Here is a 16,228-nt window from a genome sequence, read left to right as displayed (position 1 = left end):
TCCCTAGTACAGACCCTGAGGGACACCACTAGTTACCTCTCTCCATTCTGAAAAAAATGGCCATTTATTCCTACCCTTTGTTTCTTATCTTTTAGCCAATTACTGACCTATGAGAGGACTTTCCCTCTTATCCCATGACTGCTTATTTTGCTCAAAAGCTTTTGGTGAGGTGTCTTCACAAAGGCTTTCTGAAAACTTAAGTAAACTCTATCCACTGGATCCCCTTAGTCTACATGTTTGTTGATACCCATAAAGAATACTAGTAGATTGGTGAGGCACGATTTTGCTTTACAAAAACAATGTTGGCTCTTCCCCAGCAAATTGTGTACATTTATGTGTCTGATAATTCTGTTCTTCACTACAGATACTGAAATTACCAGTACCAGCCTATAATTACCAGGAGCTATAAAACATTTTTAAGTATTGGAGTCTTATAAACAATTGATGTCACATTAGCTATCCTCCAGTCCAGCTGGTAAAGAGTTGATTTACATGATAGGTTATGCCACATTTAGCAATTCTGAAATTTCACATTTGAACTCCTTCAGAATTCTCGGGTGAATACCATCTGGTCTGGGTGACTTATTGCCATTTAATTTTCCAGTTTGTTCCAAAACCCCTCTAATGACCATTTCACAAGAAGAGGCTGCATCTGCTGCAAAAGGATGGAGCCTGCCAAAGTGACCTGGCTATTTTTCCACTCCTAGACCATGTTCATGGACAGAACCCAGCAAGAAAAGCTGGCTGGGCCCGCTACAGGAATTCTTTGTTGTGGCATTGAAAACAATGATGCATGCAGCACTAAAAATCCTGGTATAAGGACACTGCACAGGCTCCCAGGGAATAGACTAAGAAGTCTAACAGGCAGTTTTGGTGCCATTTGCTTCTGCTCTTCCATAGACCGGAGTAGGTCCCACCCCATCTGCAAGCCAGCATGCTACTGCCAAATTGTACTCCTCCTTTGACCATGGGGGGGCGGGGCATGGATTCTTGAATTACTTTCCTTCACTCCTTGCTTTTCTGGCCATATGGGAGGTCATCAAAGACTGTGGAGCTAACTGGATAGGTAAGCAGGGATGTCACCATGCCCTGAGTGTTCATCACAGGCAGGAAAAGACATGGATATCTGGAAGGGGTAGAGAAGAAGTGCCTCACCATAGGTAGGAAGCGAGCTAGAAGATGTCAGCCCCATGAAGATCAGCCCTTCCAATAGATCTCTTCCAAGCTGATTTCTCACCTGGAGGTGATCCAGGCCTTTCTGATAGCAATTGGAGCTGTGGGGATGCTGCCCCTTGAAGGCTACAATTCCTCTCCTGGAAATGTCTCATTTGCTCACCAGCATCTTTAATCTCTGAGATTGTTCTATGTAACCATAAGAGGATGTAGGAACCTTCCAGTCTCGGGACACAGATGAGCATGCTCCTTGCAGGGCTTAATATTGACTTGTCAGTGCCAGAAAGGCCAAACTGCAACAGACCAGTTTGTTCAGAGCTGATTTTTACATGTGTTTAGTGCACCGGGTTTTTTGACCCACACCTTTCCTCTAACATGCTGAGGCTTCTGCCTCCCTGCTAGCCCAACAGGATCCTGCCTGTCTTCTTGATCATTAATTAGATCACTGCCTGCTGCCCAGTGGCCAGAGTGAGAATTGTGTCCTGAGCACTTCCTCCTCTTAGGCCAAGTGCTCCTCTTACATTTCTCAACCCCATTGGAATCATGGGAGCTTGCAGAATAGAACAGAACACTGGGCACAAGAGAAGAATTCAGTCCCTTGTGTTCTTCCATGCTACCCTGGGTGAAGGTAAAAGCCCACCATCTTTGTGGCTGTACTTTCCTGGAGAAAGTTATTTGCAAACTGGTAGCTGTATTCTTTTGATTCTGCACTAGCTGAAAAGAATATGGAGCTGCCCCAGTGATGTCCGGAGAGCAGTGTGTACTCAGGGTTCTGCTTGTAGCTGACCCACACTTCTTGAGGGGAGCAGGTCAGCAGCACTGCAGTAAATGCTGGACAAGCTAAGAACAGGATAGAAAAGATTATAACATTCTAAGAGTCCTGTATATCAGACACCAGAGATGTGCAGAGTTTTATTATAACGTGCTCTCTATTTTCTCCATTTTTATTGTCCTCATTCTTTATAGCAAAAAATATTCGCATGGCGACAGGGAGCCACACTGTGTGCAGATATAAATCTGCATCACCTTTCACTGAAGTCAGTGGAGCTACTCCAGCGATGGACAACCTAGGCTAGCAAGTGGGCTGCATGAGTAGCCCTTCTTCATCTGGTGGGCCGGGATAGAGTAGTTTTACTAACAGCACTTGTGTACCTGGAATTTGCGGGAGGGGGTGTGTGCTGATTGAACCGTAGCAGCATTTTAATCGGATGCTCTTTATTCGGCTCTCGCAGTCAGTGTGATGTGCCCTGGCTTTACGTGTGTGTGTCACTTTAGTAACACCGGTAGGAAAAAACCTACTTAGATGGCATCCCTGTGCGTGGGCATCAGTAAACAAAATATCTCCTGGGCCACACATAGAAATCTGATAGGCCACATGTGGCGCACACATCTCAGGTTGCCCATCCCAATCTACAGTGATTTACATAAACTGAGGATCAGTCCCAGAATCCATGGATAAAGTCACCTCTGTCACAAGAAAAAATGATGGAAGAGGAAACAAGAGAGACCATGGGGTAGCAAGAGCAACCAGCCAAGGTGTTTGAAAGCTGGGCTGTGAGCCTACACAGCACCAGCGTTAGGCTAATGAGCTTTTTGATTCCCTGTGGTGAATCTTGTATCTTTTTATGGCCTCCCAAAGACTATGAGAAACTCCATCAGTTCCCTCCTTTGACAGTATCTTTTCCTCTTCCCCTACCCCAGTTTTTTGTTTTTTTTGCTGAGTCTGAGTGGAAGTAACAGGATTATAGCTCCATCTAAAATAAATCTCACCAGCCTCCAAATAGAACAAAGAAGCAAAGTGCTAAATTTCTTATTCTATAAATAAAGCTGGGGAGGGAATATTTTTCAAGGTTTTAAATAAAATTCCCTTAATTAGAAATGTGAGAAAATGATCAGGTGCTAAGGAATTCATTAAGTAGCCGGGAGATGCCTACCCTGCCTCTTTTCCCACTATGAAATAGAAATCTGGGCTTGAGAGAGATTCTACAGAATCAGCCCATGCCACTCATTTACTCACCCATCAGACCACATTTCAGTTGGGAATGGGACTTGTGCACAGCCATAGGAAATACATGCCTGGGAAGCACCTAACCAGTTGCCACACAACTTTTATTATAGCAGACTCTGTCCACTTTGAGCAGTGCCCCCATTTCACCCATAACACATTCATGCACCCTTCCTTTGTGCTGCACAGAACAGGAGCTACCTATACCTGCCCTGCTGTGGTATGTCTACACTGCAGAGTTTTTCTGGGTTACCTCCGGTATCCTGGAAAAACTCTGCTGCGTCCAAGGAATGCGTTTGTTCTTCCACTTTTTTTTGCGAAAGAGCAAATGCTTGCTCTTGGGAGAGCCCTGTATACCTCATTGTATGAGGGATAAGGGTTCTGCCGAAAGAGTAGGGTTTTCTGCCATTTGGCCCTGTCTGGACTGGGCCAAATGGCAGAAAAGCCTCTTTCAGAAAAGTTATTGGAAAAAGTTTCCAAAAAACCCCCGTAGTCTAGACCGAGCCAGTCACTCCACAGAAAGAACGCCACATTCTACCGAAGGGCTGTCAACCCTCTGTGCCCCACAGCTGGCAAGTTACATAATGAGGCATACTGGATCTCTCAAGGTACACATGTATCTCCTCCCATTGATTGCCCGGCCAGGAATCAGGGTGAGGGGTTCACATTCAGCCCTAGAAGGGCACAGCCCCTCAAATCACTTTGTATTACAATCATAGCTCCAAGGAAATGCAGCTGGAGTGCATGTCGGTAATTCCCACTCATTATTGACAGCTTCAGCAGAGTTAGAGGTTGTGGGTACATGACTGATTTTCCAGGATTTGAGAAGTGTCTCAGAAATACCTTAATTCCTAGTTTTCACAGGTTTGAGTTTTGCTAAGGTCAATGTTCTGGAAGGCCACAACATATCACCAAGCAACTTTAACTCTGCATTAACCAAGCTTATTGTCAGTAAAAAATAGAAATAGGATGGAACGGGGTGGATATCCCAGACATTCTGCAAGAAATATAAAGGCCCACGGTAATGCAGATAGGTGTTTTTTTTTAAGTGCTGTTTTTTTTTTAAAGTCTTTAGTTTTCAGGCATTGACAGGAGCAAGGCAAAAAAAATCTCCCCACTGCAGCTTTTGGGAAGGGAGGAGGGAAGAAGCAAGGAGAAGTTGGGAGTGGGAAGCAGAGATGGGTTTCCAATCCACATGGGCTAAGAGGAGGGTTGCTAATTTTGGTTGGACATTTTTCCTGAGGTTGTATCACATGACATAGCCTTTAATTAAAGAAGCTTCAGGGGGTAGCCGAGTTAGTCTGCACAGGATAAACTTAAACAACCAATGGTCTGGTAGGACTTTATAGACTAACAAAACATGTAGATGGGATCATGAGCTTTCGTGGGCGCAGCCCACTTCTTCAGATGACTGGAGTTATCTTTACTTCCTGGAGACTCCAGGACAGACTGGGGTAAATCTTCAAGGCACTAAGGGGCAAAGGTAGAGGAAGGGTAGGGGACTTTTCTAAGTGCTTCTTCTCTGGGAAAGCCTCTCGTCTGCTCAGAGACAAAAAAAAATCTTTGCAATGACAAAATGCTGCCAGGCAACGTGAATGTGGAACAGCGGAATGATGAGGTTGCACATGATGAACTTGGAAAACTCAGAAGTAGGTCAAGTTTTAAACGATATGAGAACAAAGACATTAACATTTCGCAGAGGAGGCTTTCTTGTTCTGGTGGTAAATTAGAAACTTGGAGGAATAAAGGCAGAGGGAGTTGATTTCAAACTGAGTGGGAAACATTCTGACAAGATTATTTTACCATCCTGCCATGACTGCGTTACTCAGGTCTCGCCATCGCTGAAAGATGACTACATCACTCTTTCTGTCAGAAAAACACCCATCACCTCTTCTGTATCACAGCACAGCACCCAGGACCTCTCATCACCAAGATGTGACTGTGACTGCATCACTTCGGTGACAGTGGTGGAGCATCACGGAGCCGCTTGTCATGAGAAAGAGGTGGGTGACCTCTCATGTATTTCAGCCTAAATACTGAGTGAATGAGTCTTGAGAAACTGACTGGCTCCATCCTGAACATCAGACCTGCTGGATTTTCTTTTCCTTTTCAAATCATTGCCACATGGGTATTTCCCCCTTCAACTCATAGGTGAAGCTTCCTGGGAGACCTGCCAGGACAGATATGGCATCAGTTCTCCCACCAGATACCACTGAAGAGAATTGCCAGCTTTTGCCAGCCTGACTCACTGTTACACACAGCTCACTTTCCCACACGTCTCTCATGAGACCTGCCACAGTCATCCAGGGCAATCTGTGAGACACAGGAGAAAAGTTTCCCTACTTCCCTTTACTTTAAATGCTCCATTTCCGGAGACCAGTGTCACATGATACTCTAATTTTCTGCTCCTGCTCCTTTGCACATCAGGGAGACCTATTTCCCAGGCCTTGTGTGTTCCTTTCCTACAGCATCCGATCCATACCCACTTCCTCCCTAGTATTCTTTAATTCCAACTCTGCCCCGACTCTCCTTCCCCTAATGAATGAAATTCTCCCATCATTCATCATGTCTCTGGCAGACACTAATACTTGGGCTCTCAGGGTGTGTCTAGACTACCTAGTTTTGTCGACAAAAGTGGACTTTTGTCAACAAAACTATACCAGCGTCCACACTACCGCTGAGTTCTGTCGACATAACGTCGACAGAACTCAGCAGTTTTGTCGACGCTGGTAAACCTCATTTTACGAGGCATAACACCTTCTGTCGACAGAACTCTGTCGACAGAAGGTGTTATTGCCTGTAACGTTGCGTCCAGACTACGGAGTTCTGTCGACAAAGCAGCTTGCTTTGTCGACAGAACTCAATGTGTCTGGACGCTCTTTGTCGATGGAAGTTTTGTCGACAGTATCTGTCGACAAAACTTCCGTCGACAAAACGCGGTAGTCTAGACGTACCCTCAGTCTCTCACACAGGTTGTTTTCCTGCAACTCAGAGGTCACTATCCTCTCCCCCTCCTCCCCCTGTTAACTTGTGTTTGGGGCTGGTCCTTCCTTAGTGAGGGTCCATTTGCCCATCACACATTGAGTAATGGGCCACACGCTTCTACCAAAAGCAACGCAGGGAAGGAAGATGATGCAGACAAAAGAGTCTCAAGGAAGTGGTGTGTCTATTTCTAGATCCTCTTGAAAGTTTCTCTGGAAGAAGCATTATTCTAGCTCACACAGAGATGGGCTTTTTTGGGTGCACGTGGGTAGGAGTTGGGACTTTTTTTTAGCTTCTCTGTCCCCCAGGTTTCTGTCCTTTGAGAAAGAACAGTGTGTTAATTGCTCCTGGCAGCCACTCTCCACCTGACACAGTTGGTTTGGGGGGAACCACAGAGCAGGCAGGGATGACTCATTCTGCCTCAATGGCTCATTCAGGAGCTGCAGGGAGAATCTATTTATAACTAGCCCTTTCAGGTTCAGTGCAGCAGCATCTTCAACAGAGGGAAAGGAAGGGAATTTTCCAGTTACAAATATAAACATGACAGTGCCTCCAGAGGCAGCCAGCCAGCAGCTGACCTCAGCCAGTCCTCTACCTCAGTCTTCTGCCCAACTCTCAGCAATGCATGTAGTCTTGTCCCACCTTGGGAATCTGCCTGTCACCCATGTGTACAAAATGCAGAATCTTGCCACTAGTTTAGCTGCCACCCCTTCCGTCTGACCCTTGCTCAGCACACTGCCGGTGGTCCCAGCAAACTCACGTCACCCTGTCTTTGTCATTGAAGCACTTTTCCCCCCTTTTTGACAATCTCAGTCTACATGCCAACAAGAACCCACCTAAAATCCATGGGAAGTAGGGTTGCATACCCTGTATTTCAAAAATAAGGGACTGATTTCTTAGCATATTCACCCCTTCCTCCTCCTGATTTGATTTGATTTGCTGTACTCACCTACATTCACCAAGGGTAATTCTTGCTGCTTTTTGCAGCACTTAGCAATTCCCTATCTTGTTGAACAGAAATAAAAAATAAAGAAAGTTCTTTGTCAAAGGGCCTGTTGGCAGCCCTACTGTGTCTCTTGTATAGGAGCTAATGCTGTAATTTATGAGATTTCTGTGTTATTTTCCTGACATTGCTACACAATCACTTCATCTCTCTGTACCTCAGTTTCTCCATATGTTAAACTAGAAGATTGCTTGCATCCTTAATTCATTTTGAGGTTTTTGGAAAATAAAATGAAAACGTCAGTGCTTCCTTTCAATCGTTGCTCTGGGGTGGGGCTGGGGATGAGGAGTTCAGTACACAGGCTGCCCCAGAGAGAAAGGACTGCCCCAGCCCTCTCTCACTGCAGCAGCTTGTGGCCAAGTGAGAAATGCCTGTCCATGGCCCTTGCAGCTCCAGCGGGCACAGCTGGTGGAAGGGTGCATGTCCTCCATCTGGGGCAGGTCCAGGTTTATTTGCCCCTTGCTTTCCCCAGCCAGAATGAGTAATGCAGCAAACTGTGTGCTTTCCCCTTTGTCAGGAATTGAGGGGAACAGCCAGCAATGTTCCCAAAGAGTGCTGGGGGAGGCGGGGCGTCAGAGCTCGGAGTTAGGACTGGGTATATAGAATCATAGAATAATAGGACTGGAAGGGACCTCGAGAGGTCATCGAGTCCAGCCCCCCGCCCTCAAGGCAGGATCAAGCTCCGTCTACACCATCCCTGACAGATGTCTATCTAACCTGTTCTTAAATATCTCCAGACAGGGAGATTCCACCACCTCCCTTGGCAATTTATTCCAAATTATATGGCACCACTAGCCAGCCCTTTCACCCACCAGGTGAGTCTGTCTCTTTTCTGTGTGGTTTTATGATAAGCAATCCCATTACAGGCACAGCCCATTGTCCTAGCACAGCCAAGCCCTGACCTTACTTTGTTAGGATAAGAGGAAGCTGTCTACCGAATGTGGTGGCCCTAGTGTAACACACACACCTAGTGTAGTTCACTGTCCCATGTAATAGCACTTAAGCCATTTACAGCCAGAGATAAGAACAAGGGAGCTGTACAGACTAAGCTGAGAAGCTATCAAGGCTTCTATACTAAACTCCAGAGGTTCCAGGTTCAAATCCACCCGGTGACAGGTACACTAGTTCTTACCGTTTAGAATGAGTTCTTGGACAAACAGACAGGCGGACTCTCATATATATATATATATATATAAAATAGATAGGGATGATGATGGCTGCCTTTGTTTATCATATTGAGGTCTGTGGATGAAAAGCACTCCTGAGTTGTTATTACTGGAGAAAAGGGCACAGACTAATAAGAAATCAGATCACATAAAAGCCGGGAACAGCATGTTCAAGAGAAATATTTGCTACTAGAAGACTTACCTCATTGCTCGGCATAGTCCTTCAGGGCGGGGGGGGGGGGGGGAGAGGGTACATGAGTCAGGGCAGGAGTTTGGGGATATGAGGACTCCGGGCAGGAGTTCAGGGATGGGGAGGTACAGGAATCAGGGCAGGGGGTGGAGGAAGGGAACTCAGACAAAGGGGTGGAGGGCTCAGGGGAGAGAATGGGAGCCTTACGGCAGGGGGGTGGCCTCCGCCTTCTCCCCAGGGCTTGCCTAGGGTCATGGGGCAGTACACGCCACCCACTGGCTTCTCCCTGTGTCTGGCATATGGTGTCTGCTAGATTCTCCACAGGGCCAGCCTGGGGCAGCCCAGGGCAGAAGGCTGGCCCAGAGCAGTGGGGGCTACATCACTGTAGAAGCTGCTCCCTGGAGCATGCTGGGCTGGCAGAGTCCATGCTGCTGGCCAGAGGCTGCTCCCTGGGGGTCAGGCACTCATAAGAACATAAGAACGGCCGTACTGGGTCAGACCAAAGGTCCTTCTAGACCAGTATCCTGTCTGCCGACAGTGGACAGCACCAGGTGCCCCAGAGAGGGTGGACCGAAGACAATGATCAAGCGATTTGTCTCCTGCCATCCCTCTCCAGCCTCTGACAAACAGAGGCCAAGGATACCATTTTATCCCCGGGCTAATAGCCTTTTATGGACCTAACCTCCATGAAATTATCTAGCTTTCTCTTTAAATTCTGTTATAGTCCTAGCCTTCACAGCCTCCTCTGGCAAGGAGTTCCACAGGTTGACTACACGCTGTGTGAAGAAGAACTTTCTTTTATTCGTTTTAAACCTGCTCCCCATTAATTTCATTTGGTGTCCTCTAGTTCTTCTATTATGGGAACTAATAAATAACTTTTCTTTATCGGCCCTCTCCACACCACTCATGATTTTATAGACCTCTATCATATCCCCCCTCAGTCTCCTCTTTTCTAAACTGAAAAGTCCCAGTCGCTTTAACCTCTCCTCATATGGGACCCGTTCCAAACCCCTAATCATTTTAGTTGCCCTTTTCTGAACCCTTTCCAAGGCCAAAATATCTTTTTTGAGGTGAGGAGACCACATCTGTATACAGTATTCAAGATGTGGGCGTACCATAGTTTTATAAAGGGGCAGTAAGATATTCTGTGTCTTATTTTCTATTCCTTTCCTAATAATTCCTAGCAACCTATTTGCCTTTTTGACCGCTGCTGCACACTGCGTGGAAGTTTTCAGAGAACTGTCCACGATAACTCCAAGATCCCTTTCCTGATTTGTCATAGCCAAATTAGCCCCCATCATACTGTACATATAGTTGGGGTTATTTTTCCCAATGTGCATTACTTTACACTTATCCACATTAAATTTCATTTGCCATTTTGCTGCCCAATCACTGAGTTTGGTGAGATCTTCTTGGAGTCCCTCACAGTCTGCTTCTGTCTTGACTATCCTAAACAGTTTGGTATCATCCGCAAACTTTACTACCTCACTGCTTACCCCTTTCTCCAGATCATTTATGAATAAGTTGAAAAGGATTGGTTCCAGGACTGACCCATGGGGTACACCACTAGTTAACCCTCTCCAATCTGAAAATTTACCATTTATTCCTACCCTTTGTTTCCTGTCTTTTAACCAGTTCGCAATCCAAGAAAGGACCTTCCCTCTTATCCCATGGCCACGTAATTTACACAAGAGCCTTTGGTGAGCGACCTTGTCAAAGGCGTTCTGAAAATCCAAGTATACTATATCTACTGGATCCCCCTTATCCGCATGCTTGTTAACCCCTTCAAAGAACTCTAATAGATTAGTAAGACAGGATTTCCCTTTACAAAAACCATGATGACTTTTGTCCAACAAATTATGTTCTTCTACATGCTTCACAATTTTATTCTTTACTATTGTTTCGACTAATTTGTCCTGTACTGAAGTTAGACTTACCGGTCTGTAATTGCCAGGATCGCCTCTAGAGCCCTTTTTAAATATTGCTGTCACGTTGGCTACCTTCCAGTCATTAGGTATTGAAGCCAATTTAAAGGATAGATTACAAACCACAGATAATAGCTCAGCAATTTCCCATTTGAGTTCTCTTAGAACCCTTAGATGAATGCCATCCGGTCCCGGAGATTTGTTAACATTAAGTTTTTCTATTTATTCCAAAACCTCCTCTAATGACACTTCAATCCGGGACAGTTCCTCAGATTCATCACCCACAAATGACGGTGCAGATTCGGGAATCTCCCCAACGTCCTCAGCCGTGAAGACTGAAGCAAAGAAATCATTTAGTTTCTCCGCAATGGCTTTATCGTCCTTGTTTGCTCCTTTTATAGCTCGATCATCTAGGGGACCCACAGGTCTTTTAGCAGGCTTCCTGCTTCTAATGTACTTAAAAAACATTTTGTTATTTCTTTTTGAGTTTTTGGCTAGCTGTTCCTCAAAATCTTTTTTTGCTTTTCTTATTACATTTTTACACTTGATTTGACAGTGTTTATGTTCCTTTCTATTTATCTCACTAGGACTGGACTTCCAATTCTTAAAAGATACCTTTTTGTCCCTCACTGCTTCTTTTACATGGCGGTTGAGCCACGGTGACACTGTTTTAGGTCTCTTGCTATGTTTTTTAATTTGGGGTATACATTTAAGTTGGGCCTCTATTATGGTGTCTTTAAAAAGTTTCCATGCAGCTTTCAGGGATTTGACTCTAGTCACTGTGCCTTTTAATTTCTGTTTAACTAACCTCCTCATTTTTGTGTAATTCCCCTTTTTGAAATTAAATGCCAGGGTGCTGGACTGCTGAGGTGTTCTTCCCACCACAGGAACGTTGAATGTTATTATATTATGGCCACTATTCCCAAGCGGTCCTGTAACGGTTATTTCCTGGACCTGGACCTGGTCCTGCACTCCACTCAGGACTAAATCGAGAATTGCCTCTCCCCTTGTGGGTTCCTGTACCAGCTGCTCCAAGAAGCAGTCATTTAAGCCATTGAGAAATTTTATCTCCACTTTTCTCCCTGAGATGACATGTATCCAGTCAATATGGGGGTAATTAAAATCCCCCATTATTATAGAGTTCTCTATTTTGGTAGCCTCTCTAATCTCCCTCAGCATTTCAATGTCAGTATCGCTGTCCTGGTCAGGTGGTCGGTAATATATCCCTATTGCTAATTTCTTATTATTGGAGCATGGAATTACTATCCATAGCGATTCTATGGAACGTGTTGATTCATTTAATATTTTTATTTCATTTGATTCTACATTATCTTTCACATACAGTGCCACTCCGCCACCCACCCGGCCTGCTCTATCCTTTCTATATATTTTATATGCCGGTATGATTGTGTCCCACAGATTTTCCTCATTCCACCAGGTTTCAGTGATGCCTATTATGTCAATCTCCTCATTTAATATGAGGTACTCCAGTTCACCCATCTTATTAGTCAGACTCCTAGCATTTGTGTAGAAGCACTTTAAAAATTTGTCACTGGTTATTTGTCTGCCCTTCCCTGATGCATTGGATTCCTTAGAATGCGGTTGTTTGTCTGCTCTGGCCCATGGTTTGTCCTCTCCCCTCCTCTCTTTCTGACTACAGCTTAGAGAATCTCTATCAATGGATTCTCCTCTAAGAGAAGTCTCCCTCCGATTTACGTTCCTCTCCGCACCAATCGGCTTTCCCCCATCTCTTAGTTTAAAAACTGCTCTATGGCCTTTTTAATGTTTAGTGCCAGCAGTCTGGTTCCACCCTGGTTTAGGTGGAACCCATCCTTCCTGTATAGGCTCCCCCTCTCCCAGAAGTGTCCCCAGTTCCTAATAAATCTAAACCCCTCTTCCCTATACCATTGTCTCATCCACGCATTGAGACTCTGAAGCTCTGCCTGCCTACCTGGCCCTGCGCGTGGAACTGGAAGCATTCCGAGAATGCCACCATAGGAGGTCCTGGATTTCAGTCTCTTTCCTAGCAGCCTAAATTTAGCCTCCAGGACATCTCTCCTACCCTTCCCTATGTCATTGGTACCAACATGTACCACGACCACTGGCTCCTCCCCAGCACTACACATAAGTCTAGCTAGATGCCTCGCTATCCTCTGTGGTCATTCTGGTGTATAATTGTCCCCCATGTTTGCTGCCTGCCCCGTCCCTGTGGCCGTGCATGAGTGTAACTCACTCTGCTACCACACCCCTCCCTTTCAGAAAACCATCCCATTCCAGGCTCATCCCAGTGTCCTGGCACCTCCAAACCCCGGGGCTTGCTTTAAGTTATTGCAAGGAAGCTGCCTACTGAATGTGGTGGTCCTAACCCTTACTGTTGAAGAGAAGTTCTTGAACAAACGGACTCAGCATGGGCGGGAGACAGACGACAGACAGATGCACACTTTTAAATTATATAGTAAGATAACCACCTCTCTGTCTAGATCAGGGTACTTTAGCTGATTGCATCATGTAGATTCTGAGCATTTTAGGATTCTGAATTTGGTGTTAAAATAAAATGGTTTTGATTTCTCTGTCCTATACCGTGTTTTTGAAGTCAAGTCTGCACCAGCCCAATAAGATCCTATTGCCCTGACATTTAGTGTATGTCCCCCTTACCGTATTTCTACACCAACCCTCATCTTGGGAACAACTCAGAGGCCAAAAAGTTGCATGGCTCCCAACATTCTGGAACTCTGCCACACAGAATCAGCACTTCTCCACTGGCTTTACAGTATCCCTTCACCTGGAGCCTCCTCTCTTCTCCTTCCCAGTGCTTGTTTTTCACGTCCATTTCCGCCAACAAGACCACGTCCCCTTCACTGTGCATAGCCATCATATAGTACCAGTGCCATCATAGGCCACCTGACACATCCACAGCTGCTAACTCTACACTGGAATTCAGAATTCCCCCAACTCTTTTCATGGCTGCTCCCTTTCCTGGCTGCCTCAAATCTCTGCATCCTGAGCCCATTTGCAAGGCTGTTTTTTTCCTAGTCTAGGCCCAAAAGCCATAATATAAATAACTGACTTGTTTTGAGTTCTCGTTAATGAACGGTATGAATAGCCCACGCTTATAAAACAGCCAAGCAATGATGCTGCAGGAAGCATTTCTTTCCCAGTGTCCAACTGTGAAGTTTGAGACCCATAAATGTGAAAAATCCTGGTATTTTTCAGCAGGTGACCAGGGCTTGCACTGGGCTGATAGGCAGTGGTATGGCACACAGGCACATCCTTCAGGGTGCTATCTTTTTCCAAAGCTCAGCGTTCACTCTTTTTTAAAATAAGGGCATGTCTATACCTAAAATATTGCAGTGTCGCAACTGCACCACTGTAGCAGTTCGGTGAAGATGCTCTTTGCCAGTAGAAGAGAGCTCTTCTTTTGGCATAAAACTCCTACATCAGGGGTCTCCAACCTTTTTAAGTATCAGATCACTTTTTTTAAATTTAAATGCAATCCAAGATGTACCTCAAACTCAAATACCCTGGCTGCTTTGTGCCCCTTCTGAGACCCTGCCCCTGCTCACTCCATTCTCCCTTCCTCCCCCATCCTCCCTCACTTTCACCAGGCAGGGGCAGTGGGTTGGGGGTGCAGGCTGTGATCTTGGATTAAGGGATTTGGAGTGTGAGAGAGGCTCTGAGCTGAGCGTGGGCAAGCAATTCGGATGTTAGAGGGGGTTCTAGTTGCAGGCTCTGGAAGGGTGTTTGGATGCAGAGGTGCTTGGGGCTGGGGCTGGGGTAGGGTTTCAGGATGTGGGCTCGATAGGGCACTCCTTACCTCAGGTGGCTGCTGGGTGGTGGTGCAGTGGAGTAAAGGCAGGCTCACCCCTGCCTGGCCCTGCACCACTCCCAAAAGCAGCCAGAAAACTCCATCCCAAGTCCTGTTGTACCTCCCCTGCTCTGTGGAGATAGGATACAGGGTGGGAGAGGGGGCACCTTGACATCAGCGCTCCTCTTCTCCCTCCCCTGCCCTGCACACCAAGCAGAGGCTCCGAGGGCTGGGAGAGGCAGCTTCAAGGCAAAGGGCAGGAGATGCGCAGCAGTGGGGAAGGGGCAGCTGAAGTGCCAGCACTTGCTAGCCTCGTGGCCAAACCAGTCAGGATCACCTGTCAGAGGTTCCAAGATCTACCAGTGGATCCTGATGTACAGGTTGGTGACAACTGCCCTACATTTTGCAAGTGGTAGACGCTTGGTCTGTGGGAAAAGCTCTCACCAATGTAGAACTATCCACGCAAACTCTTAAGGTGGTGTAACCTATGTTGCTCAGGGGGGTGGAATAGTCACATCCCTGAGTAACACAAGTTTTGCTAACTTTGGGTGTAGTGTAGATCGGTTGCCAGGTGTCCGGTATTGAACCAGACAGGCCAGTATTTGGACTCTGTGTCCTATTAACAAAATTGAGAAAATATTCTTTAATTAACAAAGTTTTTCTGCTTTTCCTAGGTGCGGTGTGATGCCCAACGGAAGCCCACTCAGGACACGCAACAATTAAAGGTGCTGCGACTCCCTACTCCTCCCTCCCCCCCCCCCCCCGATCCCCCTGGTGCTTTTTTTTTTTTTTGCTCAACAAATTTTTATCCAGTATTTTTTTTAAACCATCTGGCAACCCTAAATGTAGATGTAGCCTTACTGCTATCTGCACCAGGCCTTCAGGATGGTATAACAGCATTGCTCAGGACTGCACAGCTTGCTGGTGTACTCCAAACCTTAGGGCCTTGTCTACACTACGAGATAAGGCCAAACCTTTTACGGCTTCATGGAGATGTGCAGGGAAGATTCCCGCTCCATCTGCAGACATGTTAGCAAGCTGTTCCGGGCCTGCCGTGCTGTGTAGACACAGCGAGCGCTGCACATCACACCCAATTACCTTCACCCACTAGATCATAAGAATGGGCAGACTAGGTCAGACCAATGCTCCATCCAGCCCAGTATCCTGTCTGCCTACAGTGGCCAATGCCAGATGCCCCAGAGGGTGGGAACACAACAGGGAATCCTCACGTGATCCCTCCCCTGTCTCCCACTTAGAGAAACTGGGGATAGGGACACCATTCCCACCCATCCTGGCTAACAGCCATTGATGGACTGAACCTCCATGAATCTACCCAGCTCTTTTTTGAACCCTGTTAAAGTAAGAAAAAAAATTGTGAACTCCCCAGAAGTGCCCTCCTCGGGGTCGGTGCTCGACTGGGAGACGTTCTGGGAAGAGGGGACCAGCTCTAGCGTGATGAAAAGTTCTCGGCTCTCCCTGATCGCCAGCAGGCCATTCTCTGCCTTCTCCTGCTCTTCCACCACACTGATGCCGGGCGTGTCTTGGCTGGACTCCACGGTCCGGCTTGAGACGCTGGTCAGGTCCACCCCTCCTGAATCTCACTGAGCTGCTCCTAGAACCCATTAGCCTCCTTTGCCATGTGGGAGGAGTGCCTCAGTGCCTTGATTTTGACTCGGCACGGCTCTGGGTCCCTGTGGCTGCCAGGGAGCTTGTGATCTTCATGGAAATGTCTGCATTTCGTTTGCTGGTTCGGAGCGCAGAGAAAATGGATCCCTGTCGCTGGTTCGGCTCCCGGAGGGTCTGCGCCGCCTCCAGGTCAAAGGGCAGCCACTCTGCCCACTACTGCGGGCACTAAAACAAACCCCCAGTTCAGTGGTTCAATAAATCCGGCCTTGGTTTAGGGCAGGGCAAGAGGCAAACAGTTCAGAGGCCCAGCCTTGCTTCAGGCAGGTGAAGGGCAAAGACACACAGGTCCAGAG

General features: G+C 46.6%; 1 long non-coding RNA gene across 1 annotated transcript; it reads left to right on the top strand.

The window, feature by feature from the left end:
- The first annotated feature begins 1,807 nt into the window (after nt 1–1,807).
- Nucleotides 1,808–15,863, top strand: LOC142818464 (uncharacterized). The gene is made up of 3 exons (XR_012895941.1): nt 1,808–5,181; nt 14,924–14,974; nt 15,610–15,863. It is a non-coding gene; the product is annotated as an uncharacterized LOC142818464 (long non-coding RNA).
- Nucleotides 15,864–16,228: the final 365 nt, after the last annotated feature.

This window comes from Pelodiscus sinensis, chromosome 15 (assembly GCF_049634645.1).
Source record: "Pelodiscus sinensis isolate JC-2024 chromosome 15, ASM4963464v1, whole genome shotgun sequence".
Lineage (NCBI taxonomy): Eukaryota > Metazoa > Chordata > Testudines > Trionychidae > Pelodiscus > Pelodiscus sinensis.
The sequence above is the reverse complement of the archived record's forward strand: the minus strand, read 5'-3'. Positions and strand labels throughout refer to the sequence as shown.